Below are 18102 nucleotides of genomic sequence, written 5' to 3' on the forward strand. Positions count from 1 at the left end.
TTTTAAGCCAAACTTTCCAAATCCTGGTTCCCCCACTTAGCAGTGATGTGACTTTAGATAAGTCACAGTTTCCTTATATGCAAAATGATAAAATACGACCTCCTCTCGGGGTAGTTATGAGGCTGAGAGAGGACATAGGAAACAATCAGTAAAGGGCACTATTTCTAACTAAGGAAACTGAGATTCAGGGAAATGAGCCAGCTTGTCCCAAGCACACATGATGCCAGCAGTGGCAACAGGACAATAGGCACAATGACTCATACTGTTACCAGTTAATTTTTATTGAGCATTTATTAGGTGCCAGGTGCCATACTAAAAACTTCACAGTATTACTCACAACAGTCCTTTGAGGTGGGTATTTTCATTTTTTCCTTTCTGGAGATGTGGAAATAGCCACTTAGAGATAAAATAACTTGCCCAGGAGGATCATAAAGGGCTACAGCTGAGAGACAGACTCAGCCAGGCTGATGTTACATCTCAACACTGTACTTCCACTGCCCAAACTAGTGCTCTCTCCTCCATCCTATCAATCCAGGTCCAGGCTAAGCAGCAGATCTGACTGAGCCTTGCTGATTAATGGCAGGTTCCAGGAGCCTCTGATGTGGGCCAGCGGATTTATCATCTACAATGCCACGTGTGAGGTGGGCGTGATGTCTTGTGCCAGGCCCCCCACTGTCACTGACAGAACCCTAATCCGCACCCCTGTGTGATTTTGTAGGACTGAGCCCTCGGGGCGGAGATTACTCACTTCTGGAGGAACTTGCATGTGGTCAGCAGGACTCTACTTAAGGCCATTAATTCCCCTTCAGGAGCCATACAACACCCATTAGCTGGTAATATTGCTCAATCCTTATCCGACTAAACTGAGTTAAACCTCAGACACTGAGGAGAAAAATCTCCATCCCTGGCTGATGAACAATCCTCTCACCCTCACTGAGCCAGATAATGAGTAAATCAGGTGGCTCATGTTCCTGGGTCCCCAAATAAGGAAATACAGAGAAAGCGTGTCACCAACATTAATCAGCTGAAGGTCATCTGATCATCTCTAGAAGTCCCTCCTAAAGGATGACATTCATATGGTCCCTCAGCTTTCACTTCCCTCTTCTCTAATAGTAAAAAGGGGGAAAAATCCCACAGCTCTTTAGCAAAAGAATTATCCACATTTTGCACATGTAATAATCACAATAAAAATGCCCTCAAAATACAGAGATTTTTCTATGTACCATAGACACTGTGGCTTTTTAAGAAGAGTTCCAGAGCTACACTTTTAGAGATGGAGGGTGTTTTCCTCAGAAATGAGAAGGTATTTAAGGTTTACCTTTTGAGCCCTAGGCTGAATCTGTGAGCCCCACCCAGGGCAGTAAGCAGCGTGCTGCGGTGAAGTGATTGTGCTGCAGATATGGGGATGTGGGACTGTAGGTCTGACCGGTCCCTTCTGCCCCTTCCCTCCCTGTCTTGAGGACACCACACATCATTTCACTGCCTAAACACAGTGGGGAGGATATTAATGGCATTTATGTTAAAAATAAGAAGGCCTCTCTGTGAGACTCTTTCAGTGAAAGCACTTTTATCTTAGAAAGCTGTGAGCAGCTGAGGCAGGATGGGAAACGTCTTGCCAGGAATCATTCAGTGGGAGTCTTGCACCCTTGCTTGCCAAGGCCATTCTTGTTTGAGCAAAGCCCAAAGCAACTTAAAAAAGAGTGTTAGGTGTAAATACCAAAAAGGGATTCAGAAAATCCAAACTCATGGAATTAGTTTACTTTTCAGGAGAGGAGATGGCATAAACAATAGGTTAAATAATAGGGTTGTGCTTTTTTTCAATGTATCACTCTAATAACTAAACAGTTGATAAAAAAGGAATCACAAGAAGACTTTCTCTCTTTTGGACATTAATTGTACTACTGGTTCTCAGTGAGAGTGAGAGAAGAGGGGGGGGGGGAGAGAGAGAGAGAGAGAGAGAGAGGATTGTTACCAAAACCATCTAGAGAATCTCTTCAAAATATGCATACTCATTTTTGCTCTTTCCTTGCCCATTTATCCTGAGATGTAGCCCTGGACGCCTAGGGAGCATTCTCATAGCTATATATGAGGCGTGGGATTTGGGAACGCTCCCCCAAGGGGTTCTGAAATGCTATCTCCCACTCCCTCTTCTTAAGACCTACTGAACGAGAGCATGGTGGAGCTGGTGAGTGTAAGAAAGAGGAAGTTCCCTTTGACCCCCATAGCACACAGTGACTTTCAGTAGCCTACCTTTCACAGTTAGGTCCAGCGTAGTTTTCTTTACAAATACACCGAACAGCTCCATGTTTCCTATAGCAGGATTCTGCAAAACTGGAATTGAAAGAGAATATTAGAAGTCAATTCCATACATCACTGAAGAGACTGTCTTAACTTTTGATTTTGATTAGATCATCTCTACCTCGGTCCCCTCAAGTTCAAATGGGTGCAATAATTTGCTTCAGTTAAATTAAATCTTCCTCCTTTCAGGAGAGTTCAGACTATCAGGCTCAGACAGAAAGTGACACACCACTGGTGACACCATTTCCCATGTCTACCTCATTTATTTTTCCATAGAGGCACTTTACTATTTTTACTTGAAACAGTGGGAATTTCCAGAACATCAGGTATACGTGTATGTGTGTGTGTATAAATATATATGTATATATTTTTTAATGCAAGTGTAAAACACATATCCTAAAGTTAGAGTAAAATAAGTAAATTTTACCTGTGATTTTAGATTTCTATGAGAATTTTGTCTTATTCCTACCACTTTCTGTGTATTCACTTGAAAGTTTCCCTCTTTTTTTCTGCACTAGCTCTCTTTCACTCTTCAAGGTCATGAACCAATTCTAAACTCTGCTTTATAATCTCCACAAAACCTCAATTTCTTTCATGTGTGCCTTAAAGATTGGGAATAAAGGGTGCAGGGACTGGCTCAGCTGATGAAAGTCATAAAGCAAGTACTCAAGCAAGAAATAGGACCCATAGTAAAAGGATTCTAGTTCATGAAACCCACTCTCTTGATTCTTCTTTTTTTTTGATAATAAAAATTAGGACACGGGACAGAAAACAAATAAATATATTGTTTCAGCAGAATAAATAACTATCTTAACTATGAAGGCAAGGGAAATGGAATATTGTTCTCCATATGTTTTGAAAATTCTACCTACACTGACACATGAATCCATCCCCATGAGGGGGGTGTACAAAATTTTTAAGACTTTTAAATTAGTTTTGGCTTAGGTACTGTACAATCCATGGAGCGTGACCTGCTGTTCTCACATTCCTTCATGTATCAGCAAAGACCTAACGGTCTTTGGAGGAAAACAAATGGATATGCTTGCTTTGTGTGAAAATATTTCTAAAATCAATCAGAAAACAATATGTGCTTCTCAGTGAAAGGCAGTATACACAATTTATTTTCTCTAACAGTTTGCTTAAAAGCATTCCAATGAATTACATTTCTTTGGCATTTACCCTTTATTTTGCTTGTTCCTATTCCTCAGCCTACGTAAAGAAACACTATCAGTTAAGTGTCCAGAACATGAACAAACCCACATGCATGTTTCTTTGAAGATGTTCCGCCCAGCAGCCCACCCATGGCTTGAAGGAATGAAATATCTGCCTGGAGTTGCCTGCTTTGAGCTAATGTCCTACAGTTTCAAACAGATGACATTTTCCTTGTTTGGAGCAATTATTAGTAGACATGGAGGATGTCTGGCCAACCCTAAAATAAATAAATGAGCTTTGTGCAAATGGTCCCTGGGAATAGCTGTGTGACTATTGGTCTTGGTAGAGGGAGACTCAGAGGCAGTAGAGCCACTGAGGGTTCCTTTTCCGTTTTCCATCAGCATTAATTGTTTATATTTTGCTTAGGCTAAAGTCTGTTTTGGGCTAGGGAAATGAAAACACTGCACCTTTCTCAGCCAACACTAATAACCCTGGTGCCCTCTCCAAGTGGAAGGGAGTCTTTTGTTCTTGGAAAACCCTCGGGGAACTTAAAGGAAAATAGACTCAGCACTCTTTGTTTGCAAAACTCCCTCAAGCATCACTTCCTTGCCTTCTAATGTGGCTATTGTTAATAGCTGGAGATCCAAATCCTGGGTCTGTAGGCTCAACTTGCATATCTTTCAAAGTGTAATTCAGATTCCATGCTTGGTGCCTAAAAGTCCTGGCACTTTGATTTTTTATAGAAAGTAGAAATATTAATTTTAAGAAAAGCTGAAAGAGGCAGTGGAGAGTTTGATTTTTTATGATATTTGATTAGTATTTGAGATTAGTTAACTCAGTCAATAATAAGGCCAGATCAAAGACTAGCACTTTATAGGATCCAGGCAAATCAGTCCTGTTCTATGATCACACACTATCCCCCCACCCCACCACCCCACCCCACCCCACCCCCGCTTTCTGTATCCAGTTCTCTCCCCCAAGGGATTCAGGAAGTAGAACTATTGCCACTACAGAGAAAGCAGGTCTCTTCCACCCTTCCCAATTCCTCCACACTCCCACATAATGTTCTTTACTTATCGGTCATATATTTTTGCTTTTGTGTTAATCTTCAGCAGGTTTTTCCACCTCAAATCTGTCCTGTAGAGCAGGAGTCCCCAACCCCCAGGCCAAGGACCAGTACTGGCCGCAGAGCAGGAGGTGAGCAGCGAAGCTTCATTTGCCACTCCCATCGCTGGCGTTACTGCCTGAACCATCCCCCCACCCCCACCCCCGGCCCCTTCCATGGAAGAATTGTCCTCCACGAAAGCAGTCCCTGGTGCCCAAAAGTTTGGGAACCACTGCTCTAGAGACTTCAGCTTTCACATCTGTGAATATGTACTTAACTGCACAGCCTGTTCCCTAAGTCCCTCAATTGCTCTTTTTGAACCTGGATCCACTCACACAAGCAGAGAAAAGAACATGGGTGGAAATGGTGATTCTTGTTGCCTATGGAAACTACCTGTGTTTCCTCTTTCCAAACAAGAAGCTCAATACCTGACTGGCAAGTTTCTGCTTCTTTTATCTGAAAGAGTTAACAGTCTTCAGAAGAGCTTCTTGATGAACTAAGATACTGGATAATCTGGCTCAAAGGCAGAAAGGTCATTTGCTTTAGAAGCTTCAAAATATTGCTGTAATTTCATCTATTTTAATGAAGACAGGAGTTTTTAACTGCTTTATTCACAACTGTGACCAACAACCAGTACTTGACTGGCACATAATAAGTGCTTCATTAATATTTGTTGATTTTATGTAAACAAGACTTCTCAGCCCATAGGAATGAGGCTCCAGAAGACATATCTCAAGAAATTAATGTCCTATAATTTAGATAAGGAAGTCTTGTCATATGAATGGTGCAAAAAGTACAAAAGTCAGACAATACAATGAAGAATTTGGGATTACCTTTCTAATTCATCTGGTAGTTTCTAAAGAAACTGCAGCTCTAAGCTTATAAAGCTGCTTTGAGCAGATGGTACTATATAACATCTTTGTTTATATGGGAGAATGAGTGAAACCTGTTATTAGAAAGTTGGAGGTTAATATATTTAACAAAATAACTATACCATGGTAAGGGAGCAGCATGCTAAACACCTCATCAGATATGGTTAAGACTCATGTTTTAGAGCAGAATATATATATTTTTAACATCTTTATTGGAGTATAATTGCTTTACTATGTTGTGTTTGTTTCTGCTGTGTAACAAAGTGAATCAGCTATACGTATGTATACATATATCCCCCAAACCCCTCCCTCTTGTGTCTCACTCCCACCCTCCCTATCCCACCCTTCTAGGTGGTCACAAAGCACCAAGCTGATCTCCTTGTGCTCTGCGGCTGCTTCCCACTAGCTATCTGTTTTACATTTGGTAGTGTATATATGTCCATGCCACTCTCTCACTTCATCCCAGCTTACCCTTAACCCCTCCCCATGTCCTCAAGTCCATTCTCTACTTTAGAGCAGAATATTAATGAACAATTAAAGAATATACCTAGATGAGGCAAAGGGAGCTCATAAATCAGGACACACTTGAATGAAAATAACAGAATACAATGTTGTTTTCCACTCTCACTCTCAGTACCATCCATTTTGCACACATTATTAATACCAATGGACATGAAAAATCACAAAGCAAAGGCTGAGACAGTTTAATGGTTTCTAAAGAAAGATGGAACTGTAAAACATCTGACTTCTTCACTGACTCTCAGACTCATCAGAGGATTTGAACAAATCACAAGCTATTAGGTGAAATGTTAGGTGGTACTGGTGTTCAATTAAGGGAAAAAACATTAGGGGGAAATTTGGTTGTCATTTCTTTTCTCTTTATAAGAAAGTATGTGTGATGATATCACTTACACGTGGAATCTAAAATATGACACAAATGAACTTATCTACAAAACAGAAACAGACTCATAGACATAGAGAACAGACTTGTGGCAGCCAAGGGGGAGGGAGGGATGGATTGGGAGTTTGGGATTAGCAGATACAAACTATTATATATAGAATGGATAAACAGTTCCTATTGTATAGCACAGGGAACTATATTCAATATCCTGTATTAAACCATAATAGAAAAGAAGAAAAAAGAAAGTGTGTGTGTGTGTGTGTGTGTGTGTGTGTTTGTGCGTCAGGCCTTTTAAAAATTATTTTATATGCATTATTTAATTTTTACTACAACTATCAAGCAAATATTACATCCAAACACTTAGAAGAGTGCCTGACATAGAGTATGCAAAATGCGTTAGAAAAAATATAAAGTATGTGTTCAGTAAAGCCAACATCTACATACACCTTTCTATGTGTGAGGCACCAACCCAAGTGCTCCACACATGCTATCCTAATCCAACTTTGTGAGGCAGATCCTTACACCAACTTTTATTTACTAAGGAAAAAACTGAGATCCAGAGCAGGTTAAAGGAATCAACAAATGAAGCTAACATCTGAATCTAGTTTCCTTGACCTGAAATCTCATGGAAAGTGAGACATAGAGAGAAGGGACTTCGTCTAAAATAACACAGCTATAATGTGCCAAGGCAGAGATATGAACCTAGATTTTTTACTCTTTCCACCTGTGGGATAATAAAAATATATATATTTGAGTTTTGTCTTGGTTTCTGGTACAGAGGTCCTAAAATCCATGGGATTTCTTAGTCACATGACTGTCTTTTGTTATTCGTAATGAGTCCCTTTCAATTTTTCAATTGTATCTTTTTTTTTTTAAGGCTTTTTTTTTTTCACCAGTGATGAACCATGCCCCCTGCAGTGGAAGCGAGGATTCTTAACCACTGGACCACCAGGGAAGTCCCAACGGTCTTTGAGTTTATGTTAATGAGGTGACTTGATGGGTCCCTCAGTAGCTTCAGGATGTGGGCTGGTCTGTGGGAGGAACCTACTACCATAGTAGGGTTCCTGTAGTAGTGTTGGAATTTTCAACCCCATCCCTCCCTCCACCTCAAGGAAGGGGGGCGGGGCTGAAGATTGAGTTCAATCACCAATAATCAATCATGACTATAATGAAACTTGGATAAAGCTCAGAACAACAAGGTTTGGGGAGCTTCTGGGTTGGTGAACACACAGATTTGCTGAGGGGTGGTGCACCTGGAGAGCAATTGCACAGAGGCTCTGCTGCCTCCCATCTCCCTGTCCATACCATGTCCCTGAGTCTCTTACATTTGGCTGGTCCTGAGTTGTATCCTTTGTAATAAAACTATTTGTAAGTACAGTGCTTTCCTGAGTTCTGTGAGTCATCGTAGAGAATTATCAAACTTGGAGAGGCATTGAAGGGACCCCTGAATCTGTACTTAGCTGGGCAGAAATGTGAGTAGCCTGGGACCCCCCCAAATGGAGCAGGGGAAACACTACCACTGAAAGTGACGAATTATAATGTCTGTTGGCATCACCAGTTGTGATCTCTCCAGGTCAAGGGATGGCCAAGAAAAGATGAGACTAGCCTTGATTATAAAACGTGGGAAGCTTCATTGACTTCTGTGATGTGCCCCGTACCCTACCCCCGGTATTTAGGGAACAGAGTCATCACCTATGCTGCAGTGCTTAAGCTTTCCTGAAAGTGGATTTAGGCTAGAAAACTTTCCTATATCTCTCCAGTCTCATTGCAACATGAGATACTCAATTGTGACTGTGGAAAAACCTTAGAACTCTGTATAGGGAGAAAAAAAGAAAGAAAAACTAAGCGGATAAGTGGTAGAAGAGACCATCTTCCTTTAAGACTTACTTGGCAACATGAGGCAGGGGGCAGGCACACGGCTCGCAGACGCGGGGTGCTCCCCTGATGGCATCTCCGATATAACCATCTAGACATTTCTCACAGTGCTCGCCTGTTGTGTTCCGCTGGCAGTGCTGTAAGACAAAAGATAAGAAAACTGACAAGGACACAGTAAGAAACTTTATACACAGCAAATCTGGGAATCAAGCAGTAGTTCAAGCAAAGGGGATGTCAGGCCTGACAAAATAGATGGTGTGCAACGGTCCTGGTCAGCACAAAGGAGCCACGCTGGCCCCAGTCAGTGCTACAAAGTGCGGACAATGGGGATGACCTCTGCGTGTGCACTAGCAGCCTGGGGACTCTCTTTAGAGTTTGTGTGAAGAGGGGATTATTCTTCAGTTACTCATTTCAATTCAGAATGATAATCAGAATGATCAAACTCTGGATATCCTAGAGGCATCAGTTACTGACTTGGAATAAATATGAAATGAAAAAACAAATACGCCCGGGTAAGCACCAGCGGGAACACTTTAAGAATTTATGGGCTTGGGACTTCCCTGGTGGCCCAGTGGTTAAGAATCTGCCTGCCGATGCAGGGGACACAGGTTCGTTCCCTGGTCGGGAAGGATCCCACATGCCGCGGAGCAGCTAAGCCTGTGTGCCACAACTACTGAGCCCACATGCTGCAACTACTGAACCCGTGTGCTTAGAGCCCATGCTCCACAACAAGAGAAGCCACTGCAATGAGAAGCCCATGCACTGCAGTGAAGAGTAGCCCCCGCTCGCTGCAACTAGAGGAAGCCCGTGCACAGCAATGAAGACCCAACGTAGCCAAAAATAAAATAAATAAATATATTTTAAAAAATGTATGGGCTTGGAAGAACAAAATGTGTCCGAATAAAGCATAAATGGAGTAGAAGGTAGATAAAGAATATTCTGCTAATGGGTTGAGATCTTGGATAATGATATACAAAAAATAGTAAGCAGGTTTATTGTGTGATTTTTCCATTTGTGGTGGGGATAATTGGATAAAAAGCATAAAACAGTTGATTCTTTTGCCTAGAATGTCTGTTTATCATTCAAGATCTGCACCAGGCCTTGAGAGCTTCAGGATTCCTTCCTGATGCCCCCCTCCCCGATCCTTCTCTCCTTCCATTGCCCACATTGTACTGTTATCATCTACTCCGAGCTTCAGCAGCGTTTCCCTCTACACTGCATCTCTCAGCATTGTACTGCCATCAACTTGAATGGAATCTGTACTCAGCAGCTGTTTGTTGAGCTGATGGATTAATTTCACACTAGTCCTCTGGAAGAGTCAGTGATGCTAGTCTACTGACATTTTCTCCAACCGGACATGACTGGATTGAACAAGGCAATGCCAGTAGCACTACGATATTTTCAAAGATTAAAAGAAGACATCTATATTCACCAGAGTGTATAAAGTTTGAATAGGCTTTCCAGTGAAAAATTGTACTGTTAGAATTAGAACGCCATTGAAGAGGCACCCTCTTGTTTGAACAATTCCCTTAGTAACATCTATGCATGAGAACTTCAACAGATAACTTTTTTTAAACAGGGATCTGTGGAGGAATCTTGGGGAAGGCAAGACAGAGTGACTGTAAACTTAACTCTGTTCTATGTTGAGGTTCAAAATAATAGTGAGGTCCTGCTCAAAACATTTTATCTGGATTAACTAATTTAATTCTCACAATAATTCTAAGGTAAGTTACTATTTTTTCCCCATTTTAAAAATGAATAGAGACACAGGGAGGTTAAGTAAATTGTCCAGTGTCACACAGAGGTAGGTGTGTCTCAAAAGTGAGATCTGAACTCAGGCAATCTGGCTCCAGAGGTTAGGCTGGAAACTACCGTATTATACGGCTTCTCCAGTGTGTTAGAGAAAAGGCTTCTTTCCCAAAAATGTCATAAAATGACTGCATTAGAAAGTGTCAGACTGTTTTACTAACAGTTTGAGCTTCATATCAAGAACAACACACGAGACAAAAGGGAGGAATTCTGATGTGGGCCACAGCTATCATGGTTGAATGCTCTTTGGGCATTTGATCTGCCATTAGATGTGGACAGTTTCTGGGTCCCGATTAGAATTACATTAACAGAATAGAATTATTGATAAGAGGTTAGTTCAGACCACCTGACAGAAGAGAAACTGAAGAATAAAGTATGATGTGCAGACAACAGGATGTTAACATTTCCCTCACTGTTCTTTTTTTTTTTTTGCGGTACGCGGGCCCCTCACTGTTGTGGCCTCTCCCGTGGCGGAGCATAGGCTTCGGACGCGCAGGCCCAGCGGCCACGGCTCACGGGCCCAGCTGCTCTGCGGCATGTGGGATCTTCCCAGACCGGGGCACGACCCCGCACCCCCTGCATCGGCAGGCAGACTCTCAACACTGCGCCACCAGGGAAGCCCTCCCTCACTGCTCTTAATGCTGTATCAAGTGCTAAGTCAACCTTCAGTAAATGTTTTGTTGGAAAGAAAAATGAAGGAAAAAGTGGAAAAGGGTGAATTAGCATCTGGGAGCAAGTAAAGGAAATTAACATGCACCCAAAGTCAGCTCAAAATTGGTGGCAATCTCTCATCCCAGGGAAAACCAACGAGCCTTATCCGCCTACCAGGTATCTAAGCCATAAGCAATCTGTCAGGGCAGCTCTAGACTGGGGTCAAACTTGTCTGAGTCCTTGCTGGACAGATGAAGCCTATCTATGCAGAAGAAAACAAGCATGTTGTAAGATGTTAGACCACTCTTCATGCCTGAAGAGCCCATTTAGCTGCAAAAATGAGCCAATTCTCAATTCTGTCACCTTACGACTCGACTCGATGGATGCTTTAGATTCTTGTCAGGGCACTAATTCTTCCAGGGCAGCCACAGGGGAGCAATTACCCTCAAGGGCAAAAAGCCTCCAAATCACTATGACCTCTAAACACTCAAGAGTGCAAACACTGACTCTTGTCATCTGCCTTCTTTTAAAGACTTAGTTATGAAATTCCCTAAAAGGTAACTGATGCACATTCTGGGAGATTGGCAGGGATAGTGCTTGCAGCAAGGACAGAGTTCCCTAGGCTCCTCCATTTTCTAGCCGGTTGACCTTGAGCAAGTCACTCGACTTTTCTGAGTCTCTCTGTCTGTAAAACGAGGATCTAGCTGAGACGGTCTATAAGGTTTCTTCTAGCTCTGAAAATCTTTTACTCTGAGATTGCAAACATCCTTTACCTTCATTGCTCTGCCATTTAAAAAACAGAAAGGAAAAAATGACAACAATAAATAGTATGCTGTTGTTGGAGTGGGGTACAAATTTATTTAATAAATCTGACCCCCACTTAAAAATGAAAAAAGCATTCTGAATTTTTGGCCAGTGATTAATAAAGCTACATCTAGATAATCAATTGCACGTTAGTGTCAGGAATGACATTTGGGGCACCAGCTGTGTCTCCTTCAAGTGAAAAATGGAGTCTCTTGACGATGGGGCCACAGCACCAGTATAATGTGGGAAGAAAGCTAAAAGGATCAGGTTAGTGGCTAGTCACAGGCCTTCATGCGTGACTACAGTCTATCTAGACCCTGTGGTTCTCAAAATATGTCCAGGGAAGTTAAAAACTATTCTCATACTAATACTAAGGTTTTATTTCCTCTTTTGCACTCTCATTTCTCATGTGTGTAAGGTGGGGTTTTCCTGAGGCTACACAACAAGGAGATTATCACCACAGATAGGATGCAGAGGCAGATATGACATCCAGCTGCCTTCCATTAAGCCAGACAATGAACCTATTTTCAATTTGTAAAATATGTTTATATTTTTTAAAACATACTGTTTATGTTAACATGTAATGGGTTTACTATTGTTTTCAAATAGATTAATAAGAAAATATTATAAAAATTTTCCCTTTTAAAGTTCAAATGCAGTCAACATGAACAGGTATAATCCACATAAACAAAAGCTCTTTGGCACCTTGAGTGATTCTAATGAGTGTAAAGGGCTCAAGAGACAAAAAAAAGTTTGAGAACTGCTGCTCTGTCTAGATCAGAGCTTCTCGTACCTGTGTGCAAAGAATGCACTGGGGGATTTTGTGAAAATGCAGATTCTGTTCAGGGTGCCTGAGTTGGAGCTGGGTTTCTGCATTTCTAACAAGCTCCCAAGTATCACCAGTGCTGTTGGTCTAGACTACACTTGAGAAGCAAGGGTCTAGATGGAAACACCTCATGTCGGTAGCACTGTTTGCTAGATATACACGGCCCAAGCCAAAGGCTCTAGAATAACAAGACAGTGCATTTTACTGCAATAAAGGGGACCCCAGTCTCAAATTATATATATAAAGATTTTTGCTTCTAAGTTAATTTGTTATTCATTCACTTAAACCTGGATTAAGCTGATATCATGACAGACAATGAGCTGTGACGGTTACTAAAATGAAGAAGACCCAGTTCTGCCTTTGAATAACTCACTTTGAGTAAGTTGTGATAAAAACAGAGAGGTAAACAGAGAAGAATATAGTGTGCTAGGTGCTATGACTCTGCTATGGGTCAGAAAGAAGGGAAAGGGTCTACTCTTCCTGAGAAAGCTAGACAAGACTTATTGAAGTGGTGACATTTGAACTAGGCCTTGAAGGATAAGCAAGAAATCCCAGGCAGAGAATAGGGAAACACAAGTTCAGACACAGAGAGTGAAAGTATAGAGTTAGTTTAGGTGGCAGAGAGAAGCTCAGTGGGTCTGGAATAGAAATCCTTGAAGGATTTTAGAAAGGGGGATGCCCTTGATTAGGTTGTGTTTTTTAAAGATGTTTCCATTGCTTGTGAGGAAGGACAGATTAGGGGGAGGAGAGTCTGGAGCAGGGCATAATGAGTAGTTGGGAAGCCTGCACTAGTGGTCAGGGAGGGATACTGTGGGCATGAATTAAGACAGTGGGATGGCACAGAACAGAGGAGGCCCTCTCCTAGGTTGAACTGGCAGGATTTGGTGTTCAGCTGAATACTGGTGAAGAGAAAAGGCAGTTGATGAAGCATCTGGGACATCGAAGCATGAGGGATTGGTAGAATGGTGCTGTCATTAATTGAGGTGGGGAATACAAGAGGAGCAACATGTTCAGGGTTGAGAAAAGAAGGAAAAAAACAATGTATAGAGAACTTATTATCTGCATTTGGTTCCCATCTCATACTCTTACATTGGGGGCACAAAGCAACAGAGGACTCCACTGAACTAGCCTTCCTAAAATCCTTTGCACACAAATTTTATGACTTTATGTCAAAACTTTAGCTAACATGGAACCCACATCAACCACTCTTTGTCAAAATTTGTTTTTCCAAGCTTGCAACAGATTGAAAATTGTCAAAATTTTAATGTAAGAATTATGCACTTGATTTAGGATACCAATTTTATAGTTGCAAGTAAAAACAGGAAAAAGAATGACTTATTACTCAATTTCCTCCTTTCTGTTGGACATCTGATAAGGGTGTTGCTTTATATATCACACATGCTTAGTCTTAAAGGGACTTACATTGGTTGATTTTGGCTTAAATGCACATAAAGGACAGTTTGAAAATCAGGAGAAAAATGCTAGTGTCTACAAGAAATTACAGATGTAATACCTTTGCTTTCCTGAATTAGGTTTTAATTAGGCTTTGACGAGTAATAAAAAATTCCTTAGCCTTCAATATGTTGAATGACTTCCCTTTCTCCATTGTGCTCTTAGGGTGGGGGTAGAAGTCCATTAAATATCAATATCTTTTTAATTATAAAATTACTACAGGCAGTTGTAGAACACTTGGGCAGGTATACTATAAAGTGAAAAGAAGAAAATAAAAGTCCATCCACATTTCTACCAGCCAGATGTGAATCCTTAACAGCTTGATGGTTTTCTTTCTAGATTTCAATTATGTTTTGCAGTTATTTACTGGTTTCAAATCCAAATCTTTTCATTCAGATTTAGATTTTTTCCTGAAATGCTGGCACAGACGTCAAAATCTTTTAATTTTTTTTCTTTGATTGTCACTGAGCAGGTGGGGGTCTCTGCATGTGTTTCTAAAGCGCCCCTGGTCCTGTACTTTGAACTTCATTATGTTGATCACGTCCACAAGCATCCACAAGCATTTTCAAGTAGGTGTTCTGTCCCTACAGCCCTTCAGTCCACACAGTGGAAAGCACTTAATCCAGATCCTAGAATAGTGTCAGGCACATAAGTGGTACTCAAAAAATGCTTATTTGTTAAGTGGATAAATGAAATCAACAGATAAACCAATGCTTAATCAAAAGGAACCCGAGGAGCTTGTGCCAGTGGTGAACTTCAAGTCAGATTTTCTCCACTCTAGTTCTGGTCAGTGGGCTCCATGCTTTCTCCTAATGATGAAGCACCAGTTCTTTAGATGGTAACTGGCCTTGGTCATGGTCACTTCTTGGTTCTCTGTACCTACCCTCTGGATTGGAGGATAAACTATAGGTTATCAGTGACCTGGCATTCCTATCACTAGCCATCTGTCTGCTTCTGTTTGTTTCTACACCTTAAATCCTTTCTCATGCCTCTTTTGGGAGCTTTCCTAGAGAGTCTGCCATGCCCACTGGAGTTGCCTGGCCTTTAAGTCTCTGCCTAGCTGACTCTACTGAGAACCCTGCCCAATGCCCCCCCATTCTGATAAGATGCAAAGTGGCCCTTTGGAAAGACAACCAATGCATAATGGATTTCATTAGTTAATCCACTTTTCACTTAGCCACCTTTCTGCACTTGGAGAGTTGGCATTCCTCTTGTGAAGAAATCTCTTAAGATTTTTTGGTATGTCTGAAATGGTAGCATAACTTTGTTTACTCTATATATCTTGTCAAATGGCTTAGTTCCTTAAAATCAGTCTGTAAAATATAAGGTCCAATTGAAATTGATCATGGGAATGGAGGAAGAATTAGAAACAAAGAGGGGAACCTAAGACAGAGGCATTACAAGCCTTCAAAATAAAACAAAATGAAATAAAAGAAGGCCATTTATTTTTGGTTGCTTATGGAAGATGGGAGAAACGAGTTAGTCCAGGCAAACTGTAAGAACTGATTGAAACTCTGGTGCCCACAGTGAATTGCAAGGTGTTCAGGTGGAGCCGCTGTGTCTTCTCTGGCTCCCTGAACGATGACAAGGAGCTGGGGCTACAGGGCAGGAGCTGAGAAGTAAGATGGCTATTTTCTTTCTTTTTTTTTTTTTTTTTAATGTTCTATCTTGGAACAAAGTAATTGCAGGAAGATCAGCAACTTCCCTGAGTGTGCATATAAATGTTTATACCCTAGCCCGTCCCCAAACTTTTATTAGAACTTCGTATGCCCCAGGAGCTATGAAGGAATCACATGATGACTGCCCCCTTCAGAAGTTCAAGTCCAGGTCAAAGATAAAACCATGATAGCACTTATTCTGACCAGGTCATTGTAACAAACAGTAGTTTTGTCATAGCCCTCCATAGGCACTAGCAGGAGGGACATTTTTCCCCTTAATTTATTTCAGTCTTCCATCTTACTGACTGCCTAACAGCAGCTGATGGGCTGGTCAGTCCCTGCTGTCTTATATTTAAATAAACCAGATGACAAAGAGCCTTTAATTGGTCAAATTATCAGAGATGTACATTATTAGTTCAAGTGCATCCATGGGATTTTCTTTTCAAATGTCAGTGGGATTAAAATAACAGGAAACCGGAGATGGAAGCATTAGAAAGGGGTAGACTTTGGCAGCTGTGGGTGCCTACATTGCTACAGAGGACATCCTGGATGTAATGGTTATTTAAGAAGATGGGGGAAGGGGAAAACAGAAACGCCAGGACTAAACAAACACTACAAAGAGTTAGCAACATTTAGTGTTTGCAACTTAATTCTGTCCCTAGAAAAATGTGAATTGTTAGGTTTAAAATAAATGGAAACGTTCCAATTTGCATCTTAATGTAATACATGAGTAAAATAACACCTTCAAGTACACACCTTGAAGACCACTTATAATCAAAATTATCTGCTTAATACAGACAATTATGCTAATTTTGAGGTAGGTAGGTATATTTAAGTATTCTTGCAGTTTATGCAAAAACATTCTTGCAGTTTTGGAAAGCCTCTTTGCCTCATGGGAACTTCTACTATTATACTGCTGTGTAATAGTATCGTTCATGAAGGAAAACATGATCTTAGAGCGTAAGTCTTTAAAAACGCCTCCTACGACCTCTACTGAAATCACTTCTGGTAAATATTTCAATTCCCATTTTCACTAGGTTGTCAGTCCCTTTAGTGAAAATGGTAAATACGTAGCACGTACTTTTGCTAAAAGGTTTCTCATTCTCCTTCATAAATCTCTATCATGTTTCACTGTCTATTGGAAAATTCATTTCAGTTAAGGAAAAAAAAATTCTTTGGGGGCTTGATTACAGAGTTACAAAGACCATAACGCCAAAGCTTTCATTTTTATTAGCTATTTGGTTTAAACCTTTTTTTTCTTTTTTAAAACAAATTTTAATCTATAGACCTGACTATTCTTAAGTTGTAAAATAGGCTATGAAACAACTGTTTTATTCTCCTGGTCTATGTGGAGTGAAGCCAAACATATGGCAAACTGTACTATTACAGAGGAATTTGGATGGATGATTTCCTCCTCTATTTTCAAGCCCATCACCAATGCCCGTTAGCAGGAAACCAGCTGCCGAGGGTGGTGGGGCAGTTACTGCTAGGGACACACGCACATTCAGACATACACTTTGGTGACCACTTACAGTCATACGCAGTTTATATGAGGTGTTTTACAGAAAAAGTGAAGGGTACAAAGAAAGCTTGATTAGCAGTTTGTTCCTACGTAGCTCAAACATCCAGGAAGAATATTTTTTTCCCCACTTAAGATGCAAAAGGCTCAATGCAATATGTGAGAAGTGATAGATGACCCCGACTTACCACACAGAGTCCAGAGCCATCCAAGCACTCGTTGGAATTACCATTACAGTCACAGGGCAAACATTCTCCCGACTGGGCAAAAAAGAATCCTGTGTCGCATTTCTGAAACAGACACAACAGAAGCATCTTCATGACCGAAAAGATCAATTTTGGCCAACATTTTCTGCGAGGAGTAAGAGGAGCTGATTGGTAAATGATCTAAATATTTCTTTACAGAACATACTAACATGAACTATTTATACTACCATTCAATGATGTATATCCAATTTTCTTTATGTATCTTTTCTGCCTCTTTTTTCACTTTTTTTGGGGGGGGCGGGGAGGGCCAGCGGGCGGGAGTTCCTGCAGAGGTTGGCCGACCAGCCACAGCCCGGACACCACGAGAACAAATGGCGTCCAATTCTCGCGATGCGTAGCCGTTCACGCAGTAGGACCTCGTCTCTTCCTCTCCTGCGCCGCGTGAACGCCTGTCACTTCTCAGCAGAACAGGAGCACCTTTAACAGTCTATCACTGTGAGGAAGTATAAGAAGATTTTAGGTAACAGTGAAGGAGATATTTTCTAATGTTTTCTTCCAATCCGAAACAAGACAAATCCAAACTATTTGGGTGAGGCACTGCATCACGCTCCCTACGAATAAAGACCTATGGGTTCAGAAATTATAGGCTGTGGCAGAACAACTTAGAGATGTGTCTTTCATAAACTTGAGCTCTTAAAAAAATACGCTTTTCAGATCCTAAAAATTTAAAGGGAGGGGTAAGGGAGTTAATGAATCCTTAGACTTAGCAGGTCCTTCGTGGCCGCTCTTCCTATATTTCATTTGTCCTCGTAACTGCGAGAAACACTTTGTTTTCCTTCATTCCAGTGGTGAGATAATTAAACCCAGAGGTGTGGGTTGTGGTGATGTTAACCGATCTTGCATTTGCTGAATTGCCCTGCCCAAATGTCACTTGTGCTCAGGTTGAGAAACTTTGTGCGATTGTTCTTGGTTTA

At 41.2% G+C, this 18102-nt stretch overlaps 1 long non-coding RNA gene across 1 annotated transcript; it reads right to left on the reverse strand.

Annotated features, from left to right (window-relative positions):
* Positions 1-2245: 2245 nt before the first annotated feature.
* On the reverse strand, positions 2246-17208 carry LOC131749752 (uncharacterized). The gene is made up of 3 exons (XR_010838773.1): positions 17111-17208; positions 8216-8340; positions 2246-2331 (listed from the first exon to the last, which is right to left on the reverse strand). It is a non-coding gene; the product is annotated as an uncharacterized lncRNA (long non-coding RNA).
* Positions 17209-18102: the final 894 nt, after the last annotated feature.

The sequence above is a fragment of the Kogia breviceps genome, unplaced genomic scaffold, assembly GCF_026419965.1.
Source record: "Kogia breviceps isolate mKogBre1 unplaced genomic scaffold, mKogBre1 haplotype 1 scaffold_439, whole genome shotgun sequence".
NCBI lineage: Eukaryota > Metazoa > Chordata > Mammalia > Artiodactyla > Physeteridae > Kogia > Kogia breviceps.